Genomic DNA, 9,498 nt, shown 5'->3' with positions numbered 1-9,498 from the left:
ATACATGTGTATGATTATTCTTAGATTTTACCAAAGCATTTGATTTGGTACAGCATGACATTTTACTAGATAAAATGGACCATTATGGAATCAGAGGTTTAGCAAAAAAATGGTTCACTTCTTATTTAAAAGACAGATGTCAGAATGTAGATGTAAACAAAATCAAATCAGACAAATTGTTCCTCAAAACAGGTGTACTGCAAAGTTCAATTCTAGGACCAGTTTTATTTTTACTTTACATAAATGATCTTCCAGAAACCTTATCAGAGTCTCAAACAATACTTTTCGCGGATGATACAAATATCATAGTAAAAGCCTGGAATATGAGCAACTTCAAAATAATTCTGTTTTCAACAACAACACAAACTAAACACCTGGCTAAACAATAACAAGTTTTCTCTGGATGTTAATACTTTTTATCCAGTAAAACAAATAAGAAAACTTAAATGTAATTATTACAATAAAGTCGTCAAAGACTGCAATCCAATAAAATTCTTAGGAGTATGTCTTGGGACATGCAAAATTACTAATTTCACTCAAAAGTAAGCAGGCTCTGTTACATGAGAGAATTTTGATAAATGTTTTAACTTTGAATGATTTAAGGAACAGTATTTTTGGACAGATTCAACTGTACTTACATATGGCATCTCTTTCTGGGGCATTTCACCCAAATGCAGACCAAATTTTTATTTGGCAAAAACGGATATTAAAAATTATGAAGAATATATCCCTCTCAAACCAACAAAACAAATTTTAAATGAATATCAAATATTACCTACTTCTCTGTTTGTACATTTTTAGACACATTGTACTTTATTCCTACAAATTCTAAAATCTTCTCAAAAATCTGATATCACAAGTATAGCACTCGTATGCATAACTCCCTCCACCTTTCTACTGTCCGCACATCCAAAACACAGTGGTCTATGATTTCAAGGTGTAAAACTTTATAGCAAACTGCCAGAGGAATTCAAGAATCACAACCCAATTAAATGTAAAATGACATTAAAGAGCTTGCTAATGAAGTATTTGCTTTATAACACAAAGGAGTACTTAGCTCATATTTTTCATAATAGACATAACCTTGATATTTCTTCAATTCTTATGTTACTTTATTTTATTTTTATTTTCACTAATAGACATACCTTTGATTTTTCTTCTATTTTTTATGTTATTTTATACTCTTCTATACTCTTTAATATGCTTAAGTATGTGTTAATTCCTTTGTACTCAATATTATACATGTAATTGACCTATCTCATATCATAGTGCTATTTGTACTCATATGATCAAAGTGGATGGAAAATAAATCTTATCTTCTGTAACGTGATCGGTGCGCTCATGCAAATATTCTAATTTCAAGGAATCGTTTATTTAATATCGCGCCGACCAACGTACAAATTAATGAGTGAGAAGTTAAAAGGAAAGTTGTTCGTCCACTTCAGTCCCGTAGGCGGATCCTCAAGCCTGCCACGTACGTGCAGACAAACTTAAACTTTGTAGTAAACAATACTGACTAATTTAAGAAAAGAAAACTTTGTCTTCAATATACTTGTTTAAGTTTTCTCTACCAAATATGCGTCACTAACGCTCAATAACCCCGTTTACATGCCCACAATATTACAGACCCCAAGTTTATCTACCCAATTCATTCTACATTAACAATTTGTTTCTTGGGTATATACAGATAACACAAATTTAAAGTTTTTGTCTTTTATTGTCAACGGACTGCGCAACGGAGATTGCCGTGACCAATTCAATCAAATACAACATTCCAGTGTAAAAAACAACTACAATTTAAATCATGTAACGAGTTACCACAAACTAGGTTCTTACAGCCTCAATAATTTAATTACAGTCCACGGACGTTTAACCCAAATTCATACTAAACAGACTATCCAAAAATATCATTAAAGTACCGCCAATTAGAACCCTGGCCAAGATTTACTTAATAGATCCTTTCGATTATTAAATGAATTAATTTGATGCTCCTAAGTTTGTACTATAACCTTTTGTTGCGCATAACATATTTTTGTTTGAGAACATGCGGCCAACTTGTGCACAAGGGTATTATCAACTTTGACGTATCCAAATTAGCCCAATGGAAGTACTGCTAGATGGGATGCGTGTCTTTCGGACGAAGATACCAAATTTATCACGCTGCTAATTCAGTTTTTTACTCGCCGAATACTTATCGTTCCAACGATAACACTGACGATTCATGCACCGAATAAGTACAAGTGGACATTTCCACTCAATTTTTTTACAACAATTTAAAAACTACACCCTGGAAAAATGACCCCTGCAAGTTTCGCGTTTCTCTGCGTCCAGTTTAAGACAGAAACGAGACTTCCGAAGTTGCGAGGCTAGCGTTGCGCTGAAAACACGCCGCCGCCATGTTACTACGTCACTCCTTAGGGAGAGCTCGTTTGGCGTCTGCTTCGAGCGTCCAGTCCGGATGGGTAGCCCACGGTGAGCGAACACGTGCAGCAGTTTTACAAATCTGTACCGATTTAAATAATGGAAGAAGGAGCGATAGGAGAAAGGAAAGCTATGCTTGTAATGATCATTCTTCTATGAAATATCCGTGCTGCTCACGTGCAAGATAAATGAAAGGGTTCAGCTGCGTGTGTGTTCTCAGGCCATGCGAAAAGTATTGCTTATAAAATTGGTTGCTGACCAGACACTCAAAATTATTTTTTAAACTTATATTTATCGATATTTACCGTAACCTATGTAGTGCAAAATAGGAATTTTCACATTCTTCACTTTATTTATAAAGCTATTTACTTTCTTTTCCATAAAGCAATTTCAGTTGTGTTCCATTTCTGTTGCGCAAATTGTGATCAAAATTTTTTGCAGATAAGAGAAAATACACTGAGAAGATTACATTAGTTGCACAGTACATATCTATACTTAGTTTATGAATAATTATTACAAGGAAATAATGTGCATAACCATGGCTTATTTAAGTAGGATTCAACGGGTCCAACCCCCCCCCCCTCTTTTTTTGGATCACTAAAATTACCAGTTTCCTTGTTCTATCCGCTTGTTCATAAAAAAATCCTTCGGACTTATTTCATTCTCTTAAATTAGAGATGTATAAGACGGGATACGGATGGGAAGGAAATTTCGTAATCCAAACACCAGATGGGACTGCAGACCAATATCTGCAATTTCCTGATAGTTTCGGAATTTCTGCGATTAGAAACTGCATCGAGACTGTCAAATCAGTTATTTTTCCCCCTCGAATCATATTAAAGGAATTGGTTTCTTAAAAACGTAGTGATACAAGATGAACAGAAAAGTATCAATACTTCGTGACTACAAACACACAACTTTGTCGGGTCCAACATCCCCTCCCCCATGCTCCCCAACAAGCTTCCGGCGAGCAGTGTCCTGGATTTTTCACTTACGAAATAAAGCAACCCTAATCATACCAAAAGTTGATCCATCCCTCCCCCCCCCCCCCCCGGTGAACTATATATACGCCCATGTGCATAACAATATCCCATACTGAAATAGTACGATATAATTATTTTGAATTTTGTACTGCGAAAAAAGCCACCTCATCTCGTTACCCCGAACGCAATTAATTGGTAGGGTTCACAACTTCACCACTAAGGATCCTATCGAGACGAGACATGGCAGCTTTGGTCTCGTTCTCGTTGAGAGTTGTAAATGTCTGTCTCGTGTTTATTTGTAAATGTCTCATTGACAGTCTCGTCTCAATTTATAAACATCCGTCTCGTTTTTGGAGGGCAATTCTCGTTCTCGTCTTAAGTCTAGAAATATATAGAATTAACAAACGTATGCAAAGGCTTATCATTATGAATACAAAAAAAAACCTTTCTTAATATATATATATATATATATATATATATATATATATATATTGACTCCTCGTTTCGACGGTACAGCGTTGTAATTATTATACACAAAATTCATGATTTATCTGAGGAAGTCGTATGTTCCAGGTTTGACTCTCGACCTGGGCATGTCTGTTTCCTTGTGAGTGACATTTCATTGAACTGGAAATTGTTACATGGGAGGATGTTTGCTCGAGAATTGGGGACAGGCTAGGGGGATGCTTCTATTGTTAATGTTAGTGTTGCTCACGAGACGAGACATTTTCCGTCTCGTCTCATAAAAGGAGATGGGACAAGTGGATGTTTTCGAAATGAGATGGGACAGAAGAAAAAGTTCGTCTCTTATCGTGGCAGGTTGGGTGATACTTAGATTGTGCAGTTGGTGGTAGTATGTGTGTGTGGGGGGGGAGGTGTACTCCTGCACCCCGACTTCGAATACTGCTTGTAGTTATTCATTTTCATTGTAGCGATTAGCCAAAAGTTGGAGAAATGTGATGTTAGAGATGATACATAATAAATTAACCATGCGTTCTCATCGTTGCGGTTAAACAAAGTGAACGGAAAAGCGACGTAAAAGAAGGCTAAATACAAAAATTTGTAATATATATATTAACTGAAGAAAAACTGTCATTTACTGCAGGAAATTTAAAAACTCCCCGTACCTATTTATACCGTAACACCTCTTATATTTCAGAATTGACGTGTAAACCAGTGTGTTCTAAAAGTATTATCTTATAATTTGTGAAAAAAATATTATGACGAAAATAATTGTAATTCCAGAAAAGCATTCCTATAACATTAAGTTCTTGCCAGTCAGAACTAACCTATGTATTCGCGATGAACAAGGCTGTTCACGTGTTCAGCCATTGACTGTTACAAGGTTTGCTTTGTCACCCTAATGGGAAAACCCTCTACCGAGTGGCTGAATTATAGTAAATACTACTACAGTATACTGCTAGGGGCATAATTCATCTCCAAGAAATGGAGCACAGATTTTTGCACTGGAAGTTGTAAGATAATTGTTTTACACAGTAGCAAGTGAATTTTCTGTCTCTTTCGCGGTTCATGCTAAGTTGACCGGACGAGCAGAAGCCCCGCCTGCACGCATTTCTAAGTGATGACGTCTGAGGACCTCCTGTCTGTGGAGAGGACGTTTTCAAATCCGTGACGTAGTAGGTGAATTTCAGCGGTGTTTGAGGGCGTGTTTCTCGAGAACGAAACAAATATCGCCGAGATATTTTGCACATCTCATGTTTGTGTCATTATCTGTAAAATGAATGGATTTAAAACGTTTTTCATGTCAAAGTGGAAATGTCCATTGCAATCACAGTTCACTTTTACGTACCTTTGTGTTCTTAGCTAGACGTCGCGGCACACATCTCGGCTCCATTAAATCTCGTTCTCAGCACTCTTTGGTAAGGCTCGGCTCTGCAGTGGGAAAAACTCTCCTATTCTCCTCTTTACCATGTATGAATCGTCATGGGACGCCGCGTAACCTCTTCCGTGCTGGTTACCATGATTGACTCGACGTGTAGCTGTATCTGATCCAATCTCCTTCCAATTTGACTGTTGCGGCTGCTATCTAATGGGGACGAGTAACCTCTTCCGTTCTGGTTACCTTTGCTTGACTCGTAGACCTCTCATTCGCCATGCGTCGCATGCATGACCAATCTGAGATGGGCGTTCTCGTAGTTTTTCCAAGACCGTTTCTGCCTTTCAGACGATCTACGTCAACGTTGCACGTGCCTTGCAGGAAAGTTCTAATTGTTCAGTAAATCGAACTCGTAGTCACGCAACTTGATCGTAATCACAATCCCTGTCGTAAAGGTTCACAGTATCTCACTTTGCAACTTGTCTTCTCACCTAAGTCTGGTAGTGAAAAATTCAATGTTCAAAACTTGCCCCACAGAATATCCCCCCATCGACAAGTCGAAACTTCAAAGAACTTATGCAAAAGGTTGCTTCTTGTGCTAGTCGTCGGGCAAGTCTCTCTTCGTTCTCTCGGAACAACCCAGACGTGCAGAGAGCGCCACACTGCCATCTATCGGAACTTCTGGCAAATTACGTCATCGTCAAAAACAGACGCAAAGCGTAACAGTGTTTCAATGCTGGAAACGAAGTTGTGCGGTTTATGTTGCGTAATAAGTCCAATCGCTGAAATGCAATCACGCAACTAAGAAAACGTCACACTTCTTAGGGAGAACTCATACCGAAGCGATACGCAACACATGCTGCTTGGGAACGAGCCAATCAGCAGCAACGTTTCACACCGTAGCGGCATGACATGCCACAATAGCCTATGCTGATTGGTGAAATCCTCAAGCAACACGTGTCGCCGGTTACTTGTCGCTCTGGTGTAATTTCTCCCTCCATCACGATTAATGTATTCACATAATAGCCAAAGAAAATTTTTATGAAACTAGAATTAGAAAATTTGTAAGATGTGGGTTTCATTATTTTAACATAAACATTACGTACAGTATAACTGAATGTGCAGTGAATTATTTTTCAAATTTAAATATCTATCTAAAGTATAGTTGTCTCAAATTTTTATGAATAGATCGGTGTTCTCTAAATGTGAATGTATTGCCCAAGCGTGTTCTTTGTAAAGACACAAATTGTATCTTTAAAATGCATTGAAGTTAATGTGACTATAATTGAAATTATATTCAGAGATCGAGACGAGAACGAGAGAGCGTTTACATAACTTGGGACAAGAACAAGATTTACAGTTGAAAGGGGACCAGACTGTCTCACTTCTATGTTTAAAACAACCACTCACATCACATTTGCTTAACACCTCCAATTTACTTAAATCCATTCAATGAGAATGTCAAGAAATTCTTAGAAGTTACACACATCACAATTTGATACACTCTAGAACATACCTTTGTTATCTGTAGATAACAAAAAAAGAAATGTTGACATTTGTAACTAATTTCGATTAGAAATCACACAATAATAAAAGAACCAACCATATGGGATTATAGATTTAAAATAAAAATGCTCTGTTCACATATTTTTTAACCTATTTATTGATTTATTTATTGCATTGCTCTTCTGCCACTTTTGGCTAATCATGATAATGGGGAGGAATGACATGTTTAAATTTACGAAAGGACACTCACAATAACATCCATGTCCTGGCAAAAATTTGAACTGCCATAACTCCTGGCATCATAGCATACTTTGCTAACCTCGGTAACAGTTCGTTATATCAGAGACACATTTCTTCATTTTTACAGAAGAAACTACTTACGGAAAAGAGTTTCTCTAAGGTTTCCAACGTTCGTCAAGGTATTTTCTTTCATCGTGGAATATATTTGACTGGGAAATCATGTATTTCTCAAGAGAAATATCTCACCGACGCACAAGTGGCATTGCTTTTGCTACATGAACCGGATGCTGCATACGTTTGATGACGTAACCCCCTGTCAGTGTTTCATTTTTTTAACTATGCTTGCCTAACCTAACCAAACCTAACCTTATCGTAAATGGTTCGTCAGGCTATCCGTTAGCTACCCGTGCATAATGTAGAATTTGCACACGTGATGAACATGATAGTAGGTATTTTTTGATGAAGAAGGTTGGAAACACTGCATACCAGAACAGTAGTGAACCTCTGGCCCGTCATATTATGTGTTACAGAAGCGAAAAAAGGAATAACAAAAACTACTCTCTATGTGAAAAATTGTGTTTGTTTTCGTGTAAAAAGCATAATGGGGGGCACCCTTGAACTATGTTCCGCAATACACACATTGCTAATTACGAACCATATCCGATTATAATGTGTTTTCGATATAATGAAATGTTACCCTAACCTCTTTACCTATTTACACTATAATTCTTTGGTGCAACAAATTATTTTTAAAAAAATCATATTCTAATACAATTTCCTCTCATGTATTAACTATTTTGAAAGTTATGTTGTTTTACAATAATTGCTACCACAAATTTTTAACCATTAAAAAATAAGTAGTGTTACATAATTAAACATGAATGTGCTGAGGGGTTGCCAATAGAGGAAATATAGTGAAGTACATAAAACTTCTCAGTTCAAATCCTGCATCAGCCAGCACAAAACATCTTTCGATGAATGTAAAATACTATGGATATCACTATTATAAACAAAAATCACTATATTTCCTCTATTGGCAACCCCTCAGCACATTCATGTTTAATTATGTAACACTACTTATTTTTTAATGGTTAAAAATTTGTGGTAGCAATTATTGTAAAACAACATAACTTTCAAAATAGTTAATACATGAGAGGAAATTGTATTAGAATATGATTTTTTTAAAAATAATTTGTTGCACCAAAGAATTATAGTGTAAATAGGTAAAGAGGTTAGGGTAACATTTCATTATATCGAAAACACATTATAATCGGATATGGTTCGTAATTAGCAATTGTGTATTGCGGAACATAGTTCAAGGTGCCATTATGCTTTTTACACGAAAACAAACACAATTTTTCACATAGAGAGTAGTTTTTGTTATTCCTTTTTTCGCTTCTGTAACACATAATATGACGGGCAGAGGTTCACTACTGTTCTGGTATGCAGTGTTTCCAACCTTCTTCATCAAAAAATACCTACTATCATGTTCATCACGTGTGCAAATTCTACATTATGCACGGGTAGCTAACGGATAGCCTGACGAACCATTTACGATAAGGTTAGGTTTGGTTAGGTTAGGCAAGCATAGTTAAAAAAATGAAACACTGACAGGGGGTTACGTCATCAAACGTATGCAGCATCCGGTTCATGTAGCAAAAGCAATGCTACTTGTGCGTCGGTGAGATATTTCTCTTGAGAAATACATGATTTCCCAGTCAAATATATTACACGATGAAAGAAAATACCTTGACGAACGTTGGAAACCTTAGAGAAACTCTTTTCCGTAAGTAGTTTCTTCTGTAAAAATGAAGAAATGTGTCTCTGATATAACGAACTGTTACCGAGGTTAGCAAAGTATGCTATGATGCCAGGAGTTATGGGTTCAAATTTTTGCCAGGACATGGATGTTATTGTGAGTGTCCTTTCGTAAATTTAAACATGTCATTCCTCCCCATTATCATGATTAGCCAAAAGTGGCAGAAGAGCAATGCAATAAATAAATCAATAAATAGGTTAAAAAAATATGTGAACAGAGCATTTTTATTTTAAATCTATAATCCCATATGGTTGGTTCTTTTATTATTGTGTGATTTCTAATCGAAATTAGTTACAAATGTCAACATTTCTTTTTTGTTATCTACAGATAACAAAGGTATGTTCTAGAGTGTATCAAATTGTGATGTGTGTAACTTCTAAGAATTTCTTGACATTCTCATTGAATGGAATTTAAGTAAATTGGAGGTGTAAGCAAATGTGATGTGAGTGGTTGTTTTAAACATAGAAGTGAGACAGTCTGGTCCCCTTTCAAACTGTAAATCTTGTTCTTGTCCCAAGTTATGTAAACGCTCTCTCGTTCTCGTCTCGATCTCTGAATATAATTTCAATTATAGTCACATTAACTTCAATGCATTTTAAAGATACAATTTGTGTCTTTACAAAGAACACGCTTGGGCAATACATTCACATTTAGAGAACACCGATCTATTTCATAAAAATTTGAGACAACTA

This window comes from Lepisma saccharinum, chromosome 19, assembly GCF_977018435.1.
Source record: "Lepisma saccharinum chromosome 19, izLepSacc3.1, whole genome shotgun sequence".
Lineage (NCBI taxonomy): Eukaryota > Metazoa > Arthropoda > Insecta > Zygentoma > Lepismatidae > Lepisma > Lepisma saccharinum.
This window is presented reverse-complemented; position numbering follows the sequence as displayed.